The sequence below is a fragment of the Dipteris shenzhenensis genome, chromosome 12 (assembly GCF_047967505.1).
Source record: "Dipteris shenzhenensis isolate YYH24624 ecotype China chromosome 12, Dip_SZ_1.0, whole genome shotgun sequence".
In the NCBI taxonomy this organism is placed as follows: Eukaryota; Viridiplantae; Streptophyta; class Polypodiopsida; order Gleicheniales; family Dipteridaceae; genus Dipteris; species Dipteris shenzhenensis.
Genome location: NC_141607.1, coordinates 32950924 through 32970992, shown reverse-complemented (window position 1 = coordinate 32970992; position 20069 = coordinate 32950924). Strand labels below are relative to the sequence as shown.

General features: G+C 45.9%; 1 protein-coding gene across 1 annotated transcript in view; it reads left to right on the top strand.

Annotated features, from left to right (window-relative positions):
- The window catches only part of VPS41 (vacuolar protein sorting 41), a 167615-nt gene that overhangs the window by 42019 nt on the left and 105527 nt on the right, over positions 1–20069 (top strand). The gene's annotated exons all lie outside the window — the stretch shown is intronic.

Below are 20069 nucleotides of genomic sequence, written 5' to 3'. Positions count from 1 at the left end.
CTCTTGGGAGATTTTGGCTAGCATTTCCTCTTGGCACATTTGGAGAGCCAGATGTACAGAGGCCTTGGATGGCACCCAGATACACCCATCACAGGTGTTCATGGGTATTTGGACTGACACGGTTCACACTTTGATAGCCATATGGGCTAGCATGTAGGACCCTTCATGGGCAGCCTCTTCTAGAAGGACTATATTTCTTCGAGTTTGGAGGGGTTCTCCCTTTTTCTCGGAGGTTTCTACCGGATTGAGATGGCACTATCAGCCTCAATCCTTTCTTTTTGGCTCTTGAGCTTTTCATGCATTGCATGACGTATCCCGTATGGAGCTTGCTCTAACGGTTTTCTTTAATACTTAATAGAAGTCTCTTTTTGCAAAAAGAGAAAAAAGAAAAAAAGACTGGAGCGGAGCGGAATCCTTCGTATGTCATGTCGCCCTGGCTGGTGCATAGCCGGTGATGGGACGTTGGTGTTCGTCAAGGGGTGCCATGCGTCTCGGTCTGCTGGAGGAGGCTCGACGTAAGACCGGAGCCACCGTGACTCCCGTGGGACGTGTCCCGGGTCTAAACAATGACGAGAGGTCCCCCAGAGTGATCTGTGTGTCCCTCGATGCCTTGTGTGTCGTGCTGCGGTTGTCGGATCGGGGTCTCTGTCACGTCTGCGGCTAGAGACTGGACGATTAATATCACTCGATGGGAAGAACTCTGTGATCCTGCTCTGAGAGGTGTCTGATGGTGTGGCCAAGGCCCGTCACCTGAGTAAGTACTCTCTGTGTCGGACCCCCTCATGAATGAAGGCAGCGAGGCATCTCTAATTTGGGTAGGCGAGGAATCTGGAAAGGAGCCTGGAGTCGTCTCTGAAGAGATAGTGGTAGCAACCTCAGATCTCGTAGTACATTGGGCACCTGAAAATAAAATGCTCCTCTGACTCAACCTCCTGATAGTCGCACAATGTGCATATGCGATGCTCCCTAGGGATCCCCTCTGCTCTGCCGCTCTCTATGCGGAGGCGGTGTGATGATACTCGAAACTGTCCGATGGAGATCCGTAGTGAGGCATATGAAGCTCAGTGTACCCCGGTGGTGTGATGAATCCCTCCTCCGAAATACGAAGACAGTGATCTTTGTAGAAGCTCAGCTTCACCGGAAGCTCCCTCGGCTCCAACCAGGTCCTAAAGGTGTGTAGTTGCAGGAGATCCTCTCGTATGACATGGTTGGTGTGTGGCCCGATCGGGATGGTGGGTGGGAGTACCGGAGGGGCATCCAAACTGTACTGAAAAGGAGGTATCCTATCGATGTGAAACCCTAGTCTCACAAACCATCTGCGAGTCCGTGTATACCAGCATTGCTCGTCTCCCTCTGCTGCCAACCTCATGGAGGAATCGAGAGCCAACCATGGCAACCTCTGTCTCCCTGATGTGCAGTCCCCATATGATCTAACCCGGTGTAGATATGTGATGGTTTGAAAGGCTGCATCTAGTTGGAGTAGAGAAGCACCAAACTTGGCCTGAATGATATGATGTGGTATAGATGGTTTCCCCCGGATCATCCGTGAGAGCATAAGGATTTGCAGGCGCTCCACCCGTGTCCACTCTATCTCTGTCATGTCAGGTCCCCAACAAGGGCTGCCATACATGCCAGCTGGTCGGACCAAGGAGTTGAAGAGAAGAGCCTTGGTCCGAGGGCCCTGGAAGTGGGAGTGGAAGCACTGTCTCTCTAGCCGAGCCAGTTAGGTGTATCCCGTGCTCAGTCTGGCTTACATCGCCGGTCTGATCGTGAAGATCAGGCCGGAGAAGATGACTCCCAAGTAAGTGTATGAGGATACAATCTCAACTGGTGACCCACCGAAAGTGAACTACTTCCGGTGCATGTTTGCTCGAGAGGTGTTAAAGATCATGACCTTGGTCTTGCCAAGGTTGACCTCCAAATCATGGGATAAACAAAAAGCCTACAGTGCATCCAGGTGTCGCTAGAGTCCCTCGGGTGTGGACGACAAGAGTGCCACGTCATCTGCATAAAGAAGAATCTTGATGATGATCCCGACAAGTGAGCAACCGGTCCCTCCGGAAGCCCCCATGAAAGTCTCAAGCTCATCAATGTAGAGGCCAAACAGGGTTGGTGATAAGGGACAACTCTGTTTGACCCCTGTTTGACCCCTATGGTACTCAAGATCTCATCTGTCCAACGTGCGCCTGTCCGAACTCAGCTTGAGACTCTCTCATAAAGCGTCATGACTGCCTAGATGATCTCCTGGTCAGATCCCAGTGCCTGTAGGCGGAAGAAGCAGGCATTTCTTCGTCAAAATGAGGAGCTGCTGCTAAACATCTTGTACAGCAACAACTCTAAGGGATTTTGGCGGAGATTCCTTGAAGCGTAGGTCTCCATCACCCCTCACCGACACGAGAGTTTGGCACACATATGCACGCCATCTTTATGATGTCCCACACAAGCCTACTCCAGATCTCATACACACACCTCGCCCCACCACTTGCACGTTGTTCACCAGAGGGGGAGTCAAGGACGCGACATTGAAACTGCACAATGGCCGAGCTAAGGACCACGAGGGGCTATGCACTGAGTTTATCGCATATGGGATCGACACGTTAGCCCTGATCCTAGCAAAGCTATTCAATGACGATGTTTGCCTTGGCTTCCCCCGCACTTGAACACTCAACACCATCATCCCCATCCGCAAGGCAGGGGATCCCATGGACCCGAGTAACTACAGGACTATCATGATTGGACATGTGATGTCCAAGATCTATGCAGCAGTATTGGATGCGTCGGTCAGCCTGTCTGCAGAGATGAGAGGGCTCAGAGCAAAGGATCAGGCCGGTTTCAGGCGAGACCATGGGACTATGGATCACATACTCACACTCAGGAGTGTCATAGAGGAGGCCAGATCACAGAAGGAGAGGGTATATTGCTGCTTTGTGAATTTCCACAAAGCTTTTGACACAGTACCTCGAGCTCGACTCATCACACGACGTACGAGACGTCGGTACTTGCGTATCGTGTTTGGTGTGCTCGAGAGGTGACACTTAGTTTCAAGTCGGAGTTGTCGGCGATAAGCCTTGCGCTCTGCATCGTACTTGTTGTTGCAAGGTACAGAACCAAGACGTGGTGGTCTAGTGGACCGTGTGGTGTGGGCAAGGACTTGGAGGGCAGCCTCATGGAGTGTGCGACTAATCAGGGTAGCACATTCCTCTATGAGTGGTATGTGATCGATGTAGGTTAGGAGTCTATTTAGGCATCCAGAGTAGGCAAGGGAGAGGCTGTGATCAAAGTGTATGTGGTGGTAGGTGTCGTGCTTCATATTTGGTGTGTGTGGTGTGGCTAAGCGTGAGGTGGCGATAGTGAAGAATAGGTATGTGTGATCAGCTCCTGGAGGGAGTGGTGCTACGGTGAAGTCGGTGATACGTGAGGTGAAGGTAGGGGATCCCATGATGTAATCGACTACACTAGTGCCCCCCCCCATGTGGGAAGCAAGTAAAACCACTTGAGGAGGGCCATAGGTCAAGCCCGTTGTAGATGATGAGATCATGCATCCTGCCCAGATCAAGGAGCGCGTGTCCATATGGTGTAACAGGCCCGTGTCGGTCCGATGAGATCCTGATCATACGTGCTAATTCCTCTCGGCACTGTTGCTAATTCCAAGAGAGAAATTTTAGGACCTAAAGATGTCACCACAATGTAAATATCCTAAGTCAAAGTACAGTTGACCATTTATTTGATCATAATTAAAGTGTTTTATATGTGTTAATTATGGTCAAAGAGTTCTTTTAATGGTCAAGGGATTGACTATGGTCAAAGATACTTGACTCTAGTCAAGTAAACCTGACTTCGGTCAAGGAGACTTGGTTTATTACCAAGAGGGCTAACTGCGGTTAACCAGAGAACCACAGAGCTGACTACGGTCAGAGAGTGTTGACTTCGGTCAACAAGACTTGGCATGCGCCAAGAGGGTTAACACCGATTAACCAAGATGTGCCAACTTCAGTGGGAGAGTTGTGCCAACTTCGGTTGGAGAGACTTGGCTATAATTAAGGTGCCTCGACCCTTGGTCAAAGCTCCTTAATTATAATCAAGAGTGTTGACTCCGGTCAACTAGAGAATAAATATATATTTTTATATTTGTTAGGTGTGCACATGTGTTCAGTGGGGACGCCCACCGTGACTAGAATTAGTCCACAGTGTGTTATTTGCATGCAAAGCGCTAACAATTAATGGGTGCCATGGTGGTGCGCTTTAATTAATTGTTGCAGGTACTAGGAAGAGTTATTTTTCCTAAGCGCTACGGGAGCCTGACAAGCATCTAGGAGGCGGTTCGTGTGACCAAGTGCTTTGAAGACTCTAGAGTGGCCCTTAGTGGCATGTAATAGGACTTAGTCTAGATTTTAGACAAGTGGCATGTTGCCAATTTGAAATGAGCTTGAAGCTCTTCTAAGGATTCACGTTTTAAGATTTATGTATGGGCAGCTCTACGCTGAACTGTGTACGAAAATTCTCTCTCATGAATAAAAACCTTGGGGGGGGTCCAGCCTGACGTTTTTGTCCTGGGCCCTAGTGCATCTACAGAGAGAGGGAGTGAGGGAGAGCTTATGAAAGTATAATTGCTGTCTTTTATGAGCTGTAATTGCTGTCTTTTATGAGCGAGTAGGTTATATTGGTATCAGAGCAGAGGCTCATGGCCTTCCTAGGTTGTGACGATCTAGTGAGGAGGCAATAGTGGCTAACGGGCAGAGATAGCGCAGATTGTTCAGTTTTGGATTGTATGCTGAAGCTAGACTATACGCAAGTGTGAAGGAAGGCAAAGCGTATGCTGACCCGAGGCAAGATACGCTGGTGATGGCGTGGGCACAAGGGGTGCTGGCTACTAGGCCTGGGGCCTCATGCCTATGACGGCGTAAGGACGCCTCTAACGGAGAGTCAAAGCGAACAGACGACGATGTGGCGTATTTGCAAATGAATAGCTCTGTGAGCACTATCGAGGGGAAAGACTCTATGATTCTGCATCTGGCACTTGCCGCTGAGAACGGAAGATCCTCGGTAATCTGCGTGGAAGAGACCAGCTTACGCCTTACGTGTGACGAATTTAATCGTTGATAAGGCGTCGTAGATCGCAGACGTTTTCTTTCGTCAACTTGTTCCGTCGTCGATCCCTTGCGCGGGCACTAGGTGCTGCAGAAATAATCACGACGCAGGCGCGGCGCGCGATGCCAGTCAGCCAGCCAAGGTCTGAACCTTAGGCTGACGTGGCCTCTTGGCACAAGAGGACACGTGGCAGAGGTCTTGGCAGTTCAGCAGACACTTGGCACACAGATGACGTGGCGACCACACTGCGAGCTGATGTGGCAGCCAGGTGGCATGCATGTGCAGGTGCTGACGTGGCAGTACATGTGGCAGCCAGCTCAGCAGATGACGTGGCAAGACACGTGGCAGGCTGATGTGGCTAACCAGTGGTTAAGTTTAACTCTGGTTAGTTAACCCTGGTCAGAAGACCTCTAGCTAACTTCACCCAACCAGACTAGTTTGGTCACTGTAACCAGACTGTGACTAGTCCAGTTAGTCTAGTTGCAGACTAACCAGACCAGAACCAGTCAGTCTGGTTAGAGTAACTAGCCAGTTACTCCATCTGGTTACCGTTCTTTCAAAAAAAAAAAAAAGGGACAGTTGCAGAGACTGTTTGTGCTAACAGATTTCACCTGCCTGTCAGACTTCTACTGTCAGAAAAGCAGCAGAAAAGCAGAGAAATCAGAGATTTGCAGAAAAAGAAAATGCATGCCGTTGTACACTGGGAAGATGAATCAGATGCTTCTGAGTGCTTTTTGCAGTAGCCAGAAAAAGGGGGGAATACAATTGTTGATGCTTTAGCAATTTTGTGGGTTCATGCTTTGAACTGATAGCCCAATTACTGGCACAAGTTGTGAATGCAAGACACCTCTTGTTGAGGTATTTTTCTGTTGGAAAAGCAAAGGTAGTTGTGCATCAGTTACCTACACGGTGTGTGTGTGAAATTTTGCAGATCTCAGAACATGGATCAATCACCTATCCAGTGGGATTCACAAGATAGGGATGTACATCCAAGACAGAGAAGTGTGCCGCAAACTCAACAAGAATTTGAACAGATGGTACGCACTCGTATACAAGAGATGGAAAATCTCAAAAAGGATCCAAGGGCTCAGTATTTGTTTCAAGCAGAAGTTATGCCTAATGCAGTATATGACGTGCCAATGCCAGAGGCACACTCCCGTGTACAGCGAGAGAAAGAGAGATCTCATAGGGGACGGTCTCATAGCAGGAAGAGATCTAGGCATCATCACCGATCTCCTAGTCCATCACCGTCTACCTCGAGTTCGACTTCTGTATCTTCTTCTTCCTTATCAGATAAACCATCCAGGAAAAGAAGGAAACACAAGAAGTCTAGGAAGAGAAAGTCTTCCAAAGAGACCAAGGAATTTAAAGAGGGAGGTAAATCTGTCAAGTTTATGACCCACAATGGACAATATGGTCATATAGACAAAGCATTGCAGTTCATCAGGCAGTTTGATGCTGCATTCGGCACAGAAAAGTTTTCAGAATCCTCCAAGTTAAAAATGGTCAGCTTGCACTTGACAGCAACAGCTAGTGCATGGTGGAGTGCACAGACCACAGATGGGTCAGCCCCAAGGAAGTGGAAGGACTTCAAGAAAGGCTTCTACCAGCAGTTTATGCCTAAACAGTTTAGAGACCATGTTCTTCAAGATTGGGACAGTTTGCATATGGATGCAGGAGATACAGTGGATGTGTACAACCAAAAGTTTTGGGATGCTTATTTGTAGGTTGCACCTTTCAACAAGATCTCCAAAGGGACCCAAATGAGAAAATACAGAGCAGGTCTCACTCCAAGAATTCAGGCAGTAGTGAATGCTTTGGGGGCAAAGAACATTCAAGACCTTATGCATTCAGCTTCAGTAGCTAGTCTTGTGCCGTTACAAGATCCATCTACAGTGCTGTCCTTGCATGCAGGACGTGCTGATAAAAAAGAAAACTGATTTTTCAAAATTAGAAAAGAAAGAGTATCCCAAGGCTGAAAAGAAAGGGTTTCAACCTCAGAAGCCGAGGGGTACTCAGTTTTCAAAGGCTTATAAAGGCAAATCTCTATTCACCCCCGAACAGATAGCTGAATTCCGTAGAGATGGGAAATGCTTCAGGTGCGGCAAAGAGGGGCATGTGGCTGCCGAGTGCCCAGAAAAGCCTTCAACTTCGAAGGGAAAAGAGGCAGAGAAGCCACGAGGACCGCAAAAGCCAATGGCGGGAGGGATTCCTGACATCCTGGGTCATGCTTCAAATCCAGAAGAACGAGAATTGCTGCTATCATGGGGCAAAGTCAGAGACCAGCAAGCGGTAATTTTATTTGATCCAGGGGGCTACTGATAATTTCATATCAGAGGATCTAGCCTTGAGGCTGGGAATAAAGACGGAGGAGTTGGGCAGGGCTTTGGATGCCGATCAGATGTTCTGTGGGAATCTTGTGCCAGTCACTCCCTTGATAGGGAAGCTCCGTCTTCATGTACAGAGTTATGTGGATCAGGAAGACTTCTTCATTTCTCCACTGAAACATCATGATGTAGTCTTGGGAATGCCTTGGTTTCATCGCAAGGCAGTGAAGTTGACTCTTCCTGAAAGAGTGCTGGAGTTTTTGCATAGGGGAAAAAATCAGCGTTTAGTTGCCAGGAATAAAGGGGACACTATCCCCATTGTATCTGATGTTACATGTGGTAAAGCAATAAAGTCTGCAATTTCTGCGTACATGGTTTTTGTAAAAGAAAAAGAGAATGATATGCATGCTGAAATGAATGATGCAGACAAAAATAAGTTTCAGTTTCTTGTAAACTTTAAAGATTTCTTTTCTGATACTTTACCAGGGGAGTTAACCCCAGAGAGACCAGAAGATCATCAGATAGAGTTAATGCCTGGTAGTGAGCCACCAAACAGACCACCTTATAGAGTCAGTGCGACTCAGAGAGAGGAGAGTATGGCTCAGGTACAGGACTTGCTGTCCAAAGGGTTGATTCAGCCCAGCTCGTCTCCTTTTTGTTCCCCTGTACTGCTAGTACAGAAGAAAGATGGTTCATTCCATATGTGCGTCGATTATCGCGCCTTGAACAAAATGACCATCAAGAATAGATTCCCTATTCTGCGCATTGATGATGTGCTGGATCAGTTAAATGGAGCTTCAGTTTTCAGCAGGATAGACTTAAAGAGTGGCTATCACCAAGTGAGGATACAGCCTCAGGATGTGCACAAGACAGCATTCCGCACTACATTCGGGTTGTATGAATACTTAGTGATGCCTTTTGGTTTGAAAAATGCTCCAGCCACATTCAATAGAATGATGGATCGCATCTTCCGAAAGTACAAGCATTTCACGGGTACTTTCTTTGATGATATCTTAGTCTTTTCTAAGACAGAAGAAGAGCACAGGAAACATCTTGCTATAGTGTTTCAAGAGTTGAGAAATCATCAACTCTATGCAAACAGCAAGAAAAGTGAATTCTTCTTGGAAGAAATCCACTATCTGGGGCATATAATATCCAAGAATGGGATACAAATGGATCCAGCGAAGATCCATGCCATTCAGGAATGGCCAGAGCTGAAAACTGTGCATGAAGTTTGAAGTCTCCTAGGCCTGTGTTCTTACTACAGAAGGTTTATCAGACATTTTGCTGATATCGCAGCTCCATTACATGACCTTACTAAGAAAAATGCTCAAGGAGAAGTTGACTACAGAGCCTATTCTTGTAGTCTCGGATCTTTATCAATCTTTTGATGTTGATTGCGATGCTTGTGGAGAATGTGTTGGGGCTGCATTGCATCAGAATGGTCATGTAGTAGCCTATGAAAGCAGGAGACTTCGGGATGCAGAAAGATATCTAGGAATCTATGAGAAAGAGTTATTGGCTGTAATTCATGCCATCCATACATGGAAGCACTATCTTTTGGGTGCAGATTTTACTGTCAAGACAGATCACCAAAGTCTGAGATACTTTTTGACTCAGACCAAGCTTTTCGAGAAGCATATGAAATGGGCAAACATGCTGTCAATGTATCATTTTCAGATTGTCCATACTCCAGGAATTCGGAACAGAATGGCAGATGCCTTGTTCCGAAGACCCCAGGTCAATAATGTGACTATTGCTTATCATCAGGACCTGGAAGGCATGAGGGAGCAATATGCTCGTGATTCAGACTTTGGTGAAATTTTACAGCAATGCAAGAGGGGCAATCCACCAGTCACTATTCCCTGAAAGATGGGTATTTAATGAAAGATGATTGCCTATGCATCACCCAGGAGATGAGGAAAAAGATTTTGGAGGAATGCCATGCACCTCCCTATGCTGGACACAGAGGAATTACAGCAACGACTCTAGCACTAGAGAGGTATTTCTTTTGGCCAGGGATGCGGAAAGATATACATCAGTTTGTTACTGAATGCCTTACGTGTCAGAAAGTGAAGTATGATAGACGAAAGGCACCTGGCCTACTTATGCCTCTTCCCGTGCCTCAGGCACCATGGGAAAATATTACAATGGACATTATTTTTGATTTGCCAAGATCAAAGTCATGGACTATCATTGATAGATTCAGCAAGCAAGCTCATTTCATTCCGGTTCGCAAAACTTTAAAGGCAGATCATATGGCTAAGCTTTTCATGGCACAGATCTTTAAGCATCATGGTATGCCTAAGTCCATTGTTAGTGATCGAGATCCCAGAATGACCAGTCTATTCTGGAGAGCTTTATTTGATAACATGGGGACGAATCTGAATTTTTCTTCTTCTTTCCATCCCCAGACAGATGGTCAAAGTGAAGTAGCAAATTCTACAGTTTTGGATATGCTGAAATGCTACGTGGGTGACCAAAGTTCAGACTGGGAAAAGTACCTACCGTTGGTAGAGTTTGCTTACAATAATACAATACATAGCTCTACAGGGAAAGCCCCTTTTGAGGTCATATATGGAAAGGTGATTTTGCCACCTATATTGAGGACCAAAGATGAAATATTTGCAGCTGATCAGTTTGTCAGAGACCTCCAGACAGCTTACAGCCAAGTCCGGACAGCAATCGAAAGGTCTCGAGAGAAACATAAAAGAGCTGCAGATAAGCATAGGAGACAATTAGATCTCAAGGAAGGGGATTGGGTACTTTTGAAGTTTGAAAAAGCTAGGCTCCGCAACTTTAAAGGCAAACAGAAAGTGTATGCAAAGTTATCTCCCAGATACTATGGCCCTTTTAGGGTTACGGAAAGAATAAATGAGGTTGCATACAGGTTGTCATTGCCAGAGCATTGGAGGATTCACAATGCATTCCATGTGAATCTTCTAAAGAAATTCCAGGGACCAGAGCCTACAGAACCAGTATCAGAGGATCCATCGAAAGTGGATGAGCTGGAGGAGGTCCTTCAACCAGAGCAGATTGTGTACCATACTGTGCGCAAAGGCCCTCAGGGTAAGGAGTTTTACAGGTATCTTGTAAAATTCAAGAACTATACACCATTAGATGCCAAGTGGATGGACGAAGACATGTTATCCGACCATCCACAGCTTTTGGATGTTTACAAGGAAGCTTTTCAGTTGAGGTCAACTGAATAGAAGCCAAGGGGATGTCACCACAATGTAAATATCCTAAGTCAAAGTACAGTTGACCATTTATTTGATCATAATTAAAGTGTTTTATATGTGTTAATTATGGTCAAAGAGTTCTTTTAATGGTCAAGGGATTGACTATGGTCAAAGATACTTGACTCTAGTCAAGTAAACCTGACTTCGGTCAAGGAGACTTGGTTTATTACCAAGAGGGTTAACTGCGGTTAACTAGAGAACCACAGAGCTGACTACGGTCAGAGAGTGTTGACTTCGGTCAACAAGACTTGGCATGCGCCAAGAGGGTTAACACCGATTAACCAAGATGTGCCAACTTCGGTCGGAGAGTTGTGCCAACTTCGGTTGGAGAGACTTGGCTATAATTAAGGCGCCTCGACCCTTGGTCAAAGCTCCTTAATTATAATCAAGAGTATTGACTCCGGTCAACGAAAGAATAAATATATATTTTTATATTTGTTAGGTGTGCACATGTGTTCAGTGGGGACGCCCACCGTGACTAGAATTAGTCCATAGTGTGTTATTTGCATGCAAAGCGCTAACAATTAAAGGGTGCCATGGTGGTGCGCTTTAATTAATTGTTGCAGGTACTAGGAAGAGTTATTTTTCCTAAGCGCTATGGGAGCCTGACAAGCATCTAGGAGGCGGTTCGTGTGACCAAGTGCTTTGAAGACTCTAGAGTGGCCCTTAGTGGCATGTAATAGGACTTAGTCTAGATTTTAGACAAGTGGCATGTTGCCAATTTGAAATGAGCTTGAAGCTCTTGTAAGGATTCACGTTTTAAGATTTATGTATGGGCAGCTCTACGCTGAACTGTGTACGAAAATTCTCTCTAATGAATAAAAACCTTGGGGGGGGTCCAGCCCGACGTTTTTGTCCTAGGCCCTAGTGCATCTACAGAGAGAGGGAGTGAGGGAGAGCTTATGAAAGTATAATTGCTGTCTTTTATGAGCTGTAATTGCTGTCTTTTATGAGCGAGTAGGTTATAAAAGAAGACGACGGTAGCTCTAGGAAAGACACTTGGTGATCAGGTCGTGGGCAAGCTGCCTTAGACCTGTGTTGAATAGGAGAACGATCCAATTGAAAGGCTCGAAACAAACACCATAAGAAGTGTTGAAACTTGAAAATTGCACATAGGGAGTGCATCCCAACGGAGGTCATTCAAAGACAACAAATTTCCGGCCACCAGCTCGATAGAGAGCCTGCAATTTCATAGAAATTTCGTTAATGGACAGAGGGATCGTGAAGGAATCTAACCACGATTCTTAGAAGCTGCTCTTAGAATTACCAGAAGACCGTTTGTGCTTTTTGTAGCAGGAGAGGGAGTAGTGCTTGGGTACTGGTGGTGCTGCTGAAGCTGAGCCCGATGTCGTTACTGTGTAGATTGCTCCAGAAATGTTATGCAGGTGGGCATGTCCTAATCTTTCCGGCAGGCTTGCAGCTAGCTCTTGGAAGAGTCAGCTTCAAATTAACAGGAGAAACGAAGCCTTCTACGTACACAACTAGAACACATTCCCTGATGTTTCTCCATAAAAAAGAGCAGTACTTACTGCCTCAAGGTGGGGTGAGCGGAGTAGAGTGGATGGGTCGGATCGAAGAAAGCTTTGTAGAAAAACTCAGCAGCTTAGCAGACGAAACCACAAGCATAGCCATTGCGGAAAGCAGTGGAAAGGAGAGAGAGGCAGGCTTGGTCGGAGGAGTATTTGAGGGGGGGACGATGGACAGGAGAAAAGGCAAGTGCATCATCAGATTGAGGTGGGGGGGCAGCGCAGAAGCGCAATCTGTAGGGGAGATGCGAGACCTGACCATCGTAACTTCTGTGACCACTTCCAGCTGCCATAGATACATACATACATCTTCTTGTTGCCTACCAGGGTTTAGGGCTACGAGAAAGTTTATTGATCAGAAAGATTGTGGAGAGGGAGAGGCTCTTGGCTCTGGGCAGCAGCATCAGACTGAGTATGTTTTTTGAACAAGGACCCCTTCCTGTGCTTCGTGTCGACGTCGAAGGCCCTCCACCCATCTATGGCAAAAACAAACGCGTCACTGCTTTCCACCCTTCAGCTGAGCGTTTGCCACCCAAAACTTTGATTATCGCCTCACCCTAGTTGGATGGGGTGTATCCCGTCATCCTTCTGTTTCATGGATTTCTTCTTGGCAATCTCAATTGCTGCACATGCAAGGGAAGCTTTCGATGCACGGACCCTCTCTCGACTTATTGCAGGCAACATGCAAGGTCAAACAGGAGCAGTCTCTTCCTATCGTGCTGCAACACAGCCAGGCTATCACATCGGCCTTACTCCCATCACACCTTACCCTTACATTATAGCAACCCTTAAATCCTTTCACTCTCATGTCCCTCTCCATATCATCATATCCCCACACTATCCCAATCACCCACTATTCCCACATGATCGCAACGTTTTAATATCATTAAACCACCCTTGCACATTTCCCATAGATAAAGAAAAGGCAAAACAATCGCTTAGGCTTTTGCCTTTGGCATGCCAAAAAACACAGCTTATTGATTGTCCTTGGTTGAACCCTTCAGCCTTGCTGATGGAAACAGCTTCTTCAAATGTGTGGAGAGGCATGAACTGTAGGCGGACTGATCTGTTGTCTTCTGAAAAAGACCCACCTGGCACTGATATCATTTGAGAGATGTCACCAAGCCTGTAATGCACATCAGTGGAAGCAATCTTTAACCAAGAGTAGTTCACATTATAGAAGAGATTATGTAGGTCAGAATATATATAGCCCAATCAGGCTGAAAACTGAAGCGTCACCAGAGGTACATTATCTAGAAAGCATGCTTTCGTTATTTTACCTCCTTGCACAACTCCTGAGACCGTAAGGTGAAGGACCATTTTGCTGTGAGTGTTGGGGAGAGAGAGAGAGAGCAAGAGAGAGTGAGCTGAGAGCTGAAAGCTTGATAGCTTAGTTGCAATAGAAGAGTGTAAGAGTACAACTGAAAGAGTGAGAGAGAAGGTTTTGTCCTAGTGACAAAACCTTAGTAGTCACTAACCATAGTTAGTGAACTAACTGCGGTTAGGGGAAAAAACCCCTTCAAAAGGGAAAAGTGCCCCTAACTAGCTTATTAAATTACATTGGTCAGTGCTGAATTATATCTATAATTCTAACACCCCCCTGCAGTGCCAATGTCATGTACAAGGCTGATCAATCACCAAACGGATATAAGTTCAGGGCACTGCGAAATGCCTCAAACTTTTCACGTGGTAGTGCTTTGGTGAAAATATCTGCAACGTTGTCATGTGTGGACACAAAGATCATACTGATTTCTCCTGCATGCAACTTCTCTCTGACGTAGTGATAGTGAACCTCAATGTGCTTCGTGCGAGCATGAAACACTGGATTCTTTGCCACTGCAATGGCACTTTGACTATCAGTGAGAATTGGAGAAGGACCCTCCAAAGACAGATGAAGATCAGCAAATAGACATCGCAGCCAGACACATTCAACTGTTGCTGTGAAAGCTGCCCTGTACTCAGCTTCACATGATGAGGTAGCCACTGTAGATTGCTTCTTGCTCAGCCAGGAAATGCAAGATTTACCCAAAAAGAAACAATTGCCACTAGTGGACTGCCTAGTGTCATAATTACCAGCCCAATCTGAATCATTGTAGGCATGCATCTGCAAGTCACCCCCCCTGGGAAATAACAAGCCAAAAGACTTCGTGCCCTGCAAATAATGGAAGATGCGCTTAACTGCCTGCCAATGCATAGTTTTTGGGTTGTGCATATACCTGCTCACTTGAGATACTGCAAATTGAGTATCAGGTCTAGTGTTGCAGAGATATATGAGGCATCCAACAGCCTGACTGTAAGATGTGGCATCAACTGATTCTCCTGCATCATGCATTGTGAGTTTCAGCCCCGGCTCCATGGGAGTGGCTATGGGCTTACAATCATGCATGTTAAATCTGTCCAAGAGTTTCTGCACATACTTGGATTGAGACATAACAGTGCCACGCCTTTCTTGAGAGAACTGGATCCCCAAATAGAAGTGAAGCAGCCCCAAATCTGACATGTCAAAGTTGGTCTGCAAATCAGCTTTGAAATCTGCAATTTTATCTTCATTGGACCCTGTGAGCAGTAAGTCATCGACATAAAGAAGGATGTAGAGGGTGCTCTCAGTAGGACTATTGTGCAGCCCCTTGCTGGTCAAAAAGGCATGAATCTTGGCATACCATGCACGAGGGGCCTGTTTCAGCCCATACAAAGCTTTGTTTAGCTTGCATACCTGAAGTGCATTTGCTGTAATTTCAAAGCCTGGAGGTTGTTTGACATAAACCTCTTCCAGCAAGTCTCCATTTAAGAAGGCTGTTTTTATGTCCAACTGATGAACATTCCACTCAAAATGTGCAGCCATTGCAATAACAGATCGGATGGTGGTCATCCGGGATGTAGGAGCAAATGTCTCCTCATAATCTATGCCCTTTTTCTGAGCATAGCCTTTAGCAACCAGCCTTGCCTTGTATCTGTCAATGGAGCCATCTGGCTTTCGTTTCACTTTGAAAACCCATCGTGTGCCAATGGCATGTTTACCTGGTGGCAAGTCTACAACATCCCAAGTCTGATTTTTCTTAATGGACTGCAACTCATCGTGCATGGCATTCATCCAATGCACATTGTCCTTTGCTTCTTCGAATGTTGCAGGCTCCTCCTCATCGAGAAGAGTACCTGCATATGCTGATTCCACTGAATTAGCACCTTCCATGTGCCTTGCTGCACTGCGAGTCGTGCCAGGTAATGGAGCATCAATCTTACTCTCTCTGAGAGTCTGTAACAGCCAGTTTGGGACTGTTTTTGCTGCATGTATGTCTGCAATTTCTTGCTGAACCACCTGTTCCACTGCCTGTGGAGGTGGCAAGACATCTTGTGGCTGAACTGGAGCATCGGGAGGTGGCTGTAAATTCTGATTTGCATCAGAAATATCAGCAGGGGAACCCAAAGCAATGGGTAGTAACCCCTCAAAAACATCCTCTGAAGAAGAAGGCATATGAAATTCAGCCTGAGTGTGAGCTGAATTTTCTGCAAATATCACATCTCTACTGACAATGATCTTGCGTGTAGCAGGATTATAGAGACGGTACCCCTTGCTTTCTGCACTGTACCCAACAAATATGCACTTAATTGCCTTATCTGACAACTTGTGCCTAAATTCAACTGGCACATGAGCATATGCAAGGCATCCAAAGACTCGGAAATGATCCACTGAAGGCTTTCTCCCATTCCAGACCTCATAGGGAGTTTTTGTTTTCAAAGCCTTAGTGGGAGCCCGAGTTAAAATGTAGTTGGCACACATCAGACCTTCAAGCCAGAATTTGTGAGGCATGTGTTTGCTTTTCAGCATACATCTGTCCATCTCCATAAGAGTTCTATTTTTCCTCTCAGCTTTGCCATTTTGCTGAGGGGTCAGCCTCACTGTGAGCTGATGCACAATACCCTTGCCTTTCAGAAAAGCATCAAAATCTGCAGACAAGTATTCCCCACCTCTATCTGTGCGCAATGTCTGTATCTTGAGTCCGGTTTCATTTTCAACCATGGCTGAAAAGTGTTTAAACACCATGAACACTTCTGATTTGCGCTTGACGCCAAAGACCCAAGTGAAATTGGAGTAATCATCAATAAAAGTAACAAAGTAGAGATGACCACCCAATGATGGAGTCCTCATGGGACTACAGACATCACTGTGTATAAGCTGTAATTTGCGTACAGCTTTAATGCATCTTGCCTAAAATGCACCCTTCACAGGCATGTGGAGGAGGTATCTCAAGAGGTGGCAATGCATCAACCATAGAGTGCTTCTGAAGTGTCATCAAGCTGTTGTAATGCATGTGGCCATATCGGGCATGCCATAATTCTGCATTCTGCATGGCAGTAGTAGGGGTAGAAACTGCAAGAGCATGGGCTGCTCTTTTCTCAAAAAAATCAAGCTGAAAAAGCCCACGTAGCAGAGTACTAGATAATCTCAAGGCATAATCATTTTCCCTGTCTCGGACAGCACATTTGTCATCCTCAAAGATGACCTGAAATCCAGCCCTGTTAAGAGTGGACACTGAAAGAAGATTCTTGGTGATGCCAGGCACATATAAGACATCTGAAAGTCTGAAAACTGAGCCATCAATGGCAGTAAGCTCAACTTCTCCTGTGCCACGTACTGAATATGACGAGTTATTGGCACAAGTGACTTTCTTACCAATGGGAGATGGATGCAAGGAGGTAAAGAGACACTTCCTAGAAGTGATATGCTTGGATGCACCGCTGTCAAAATACCAAGTATTCAGTGTTTCATTGACACTGAAAGCAGATGCATCCGTAGAAGAGTCATAACTGCAAGTCAAAAATGCATATGTATCATCATTACAAGTGGCTGTACTATCCCGAGCATTTGGAGCAGCCAGCCTAGAATCTGAAATGCAGGATAAAAAGGCATAATCCTGTCCAACAAAGTTGGCTGCAGCATCCCCACTGTCAGATGCATGAGGAGCTGAATCTGAAACAGCCATACCGGAGCTGTTTTTCTTCTCTTTTGCGAGCCTTTTCCTGCATTCTGCAATGTGATGACCTGGCTTTTTGCAGTAATGACAAAAACCCTTCTTCTTGGGCTTACTTGCATTATTTTTAGCCTTTTGTGAAGGCTGTCCTGACCCACTGGAAGGCTGATTTACTGATGTCTTTGCCTGTCCCTTTGTTTTTGACTTGAACTTTGAGAGCATAGCTTGTTCACCTGCACGTGAAGCCAAGTTTTTCCTGGTCTGCTCTTCCTGAAGCAGAAGTCCTATCAACTCATGAAAAGTGAGAGGATTTGCACCCCCCCTCAATGATAAGTTCAGCGAGGTATGAAAGCTGAGATAAGACTCAGGAAGAGAATTCAAAGTCGTAGTAATCATCTCTGAATCAGGAATAATCTCATCTATGCTCAATAATTGCTCTCTGAGATCCTGTAGCTTTGTGAGGTGGACTGACATGGAGTCACCCTCTTCCATATGTGTATTACTTAACTCTCTTTTCAAGAAAGATACCCTTGCATCATTCCGGGCTGCATACATGCTTTCTAAGATATCCCACGCTGCCTTCGAGGTCTTACACGACCGGATATGCGGAATGATAAATCTTTTCACTGAAAGAGAGATGCATGACAAAGCTAAGGCATCCCGTGAATCCCATCTCTTTTGCTCTGGAGTAGTGGCTATAGCTGCACCAACAACTTGTTCTGCAGCTGCACCCTGTGCACGACCTCTTCCACCTCCTTGCTGAGGAGGGGTATTAGGTGCCGTACCTGCTGGTCGGATCTCATTCCCATTCACATAATCCCATAAATTGCGAGAAATCAGAATATTGCGTACCATAAAATTCCAGAGGGAGTAGTTGGTACCATCCAACTTGTCTTCCTGTGAAAGACCACCGAACTGGAAATCATTCTGATTTTGCTAGGCCATATCTGAGAAAGAGATTTTAGCAGATAGAAAACTGAATTCCCTTACCGGGAATGAAATGCACAACTCCCAAAAAACACAGCCAAGCACTGGCTGTAAATGCAACTCAGATTTCTGCACTTGCAATGTCAGAAATCTGTCCAAGCATAAAAAAAAAAACTCTCCAGAATCTGCCAAAAGTGCTGCAAAACACTTCAAGAAAGGCAGTATGAACTGAAATCTCCAAAATTGCTCTCCCAACACAAAAGCCCCAAAATAGGCCCGAAATTGCAACCAGAAAGGGGCAAATTGATCAAAAGCCCCAAATGTTGCAAGAATTGCGCTCTGTCTGCAAAAGCCCCAAATTTCATTGCGAAATTGCAGTGTAATTACAAAATCCCCAAATTTCTTCAAGAAATTGTACTGCAGAATTGAAAGCCCCAAATTTCGAGCTTGAAATTGCAACCAGAAAGGGGCAAAAGCACAGAAAGCCCCAAATTTTGCAATTTCAGCAGAAAGCCTCAAATTTCAGACCAAATCTGCAGATCTGTCTGCAATGTTTGCTTCACAAGGAACTGTGAACCTGAAAATACCCAAATAACTGCAAAGGACTGCAAATGTCTGCTGGTACAATGAATAGCGACGACCAAGTACAGATTGTACGGATAAGCAGGTCGTACGGTTGCAGGTATGGACGGGATTGCAGGATGTACGGCGACGGCAGGCTGTACGGAATCAGGACCTGTACGGAAGCAGGTACGACGACCTGTACGGAAGTAGGTACGGACAATGTACGGAGCAGGTACGGTAGGTACGCGTATGTACGTACGGCGAACTTATGGCATGTACGATTGGTACGGCGTTGATGCAGGTAAGGCTGGTACGGTGCTGCAGTACGGAACGATTGTTGTACGGCGTGCAGTACAGAAACGGAAGCAGCAGGTACGGTACGTGCAGGTACGGCAGAGTTCGGTAGGTACGGACGAGTACGGTAGGTACGGATGGCGTGCTCCAACGGGAATGCAGTAGGAGGAGGAGCTTGGGCTAGGAGCAGGAGCTCAACGAGGCTCTGATACCAAATGTGAGTGTTGGGGAGAGAGAGAGAGAGCAAGAGAGAGTGAGCTGAGAGCTGAAAGCTTGATAGCTTAGTTGCAATAGAAGAGTGTAAGAGTACAACTGAAAGAGTGAGAGATAAGGTTTTGTCCTAGTGATAAAACCTTAGTAGTCACTAACCATAGTTAGTGAACTAACTACGGTTAGGGGGAAAAACCTCTTAAAAAGGGAAAAGTGCCCCTAACTAGCTTATTAAATTACATTGGTCACTGCTGAATTATATCTATAATTCTAACATTTGCTTGGATGCACTGTGCCTAATGCTTGTGCACTCTTCAAGGGAGCGACAAGTGAAGAAGGCACTTGTAACTTGTGGAGAGTGAGAGTGCAACCCTCACTTGTATAGCCCACGCATGGGCTATGCTTGGGCCGACCTAAGAACCGGCCCTAAAACAGGGCAACCAGGTGGTGAACCAGGACGATGCAATGTTGACCTGATGCCAACCTTGAGGCTGACCTGACAGCATTTGCCGACCATGTGATGTGGCTGTACCTTTACATGTGGCTCCTGCCACATCACCAGCTGACCGCACATGTGGCTGGTGTACCATGGCAGCACATCAGGTGAAATGCATGGGGCTGTGTGCCACATCATCTTTCCCATGGACAGCCAAGAGCTGTCCTCAGCATGCAGCCCCTCCCATCATGGTGATGGGTGACTTATTTTTGATGCTTTGATGCTTTTGCATCTCCTTTTCACCTATACTATCTTGCTCCGGTGAAGGATTACAAAGGGTGGAGTATTGACCTCCAATGGCTGATCATACCCTTTGAATCTTTGAAGTGAGAGAATTTCAGCATGTTGGCCTTTATAGATACATAAACACCAAAGTGGATATATTTGCTCATGTGATCTGCTGCTATTTTTGGTTGTAGATGATG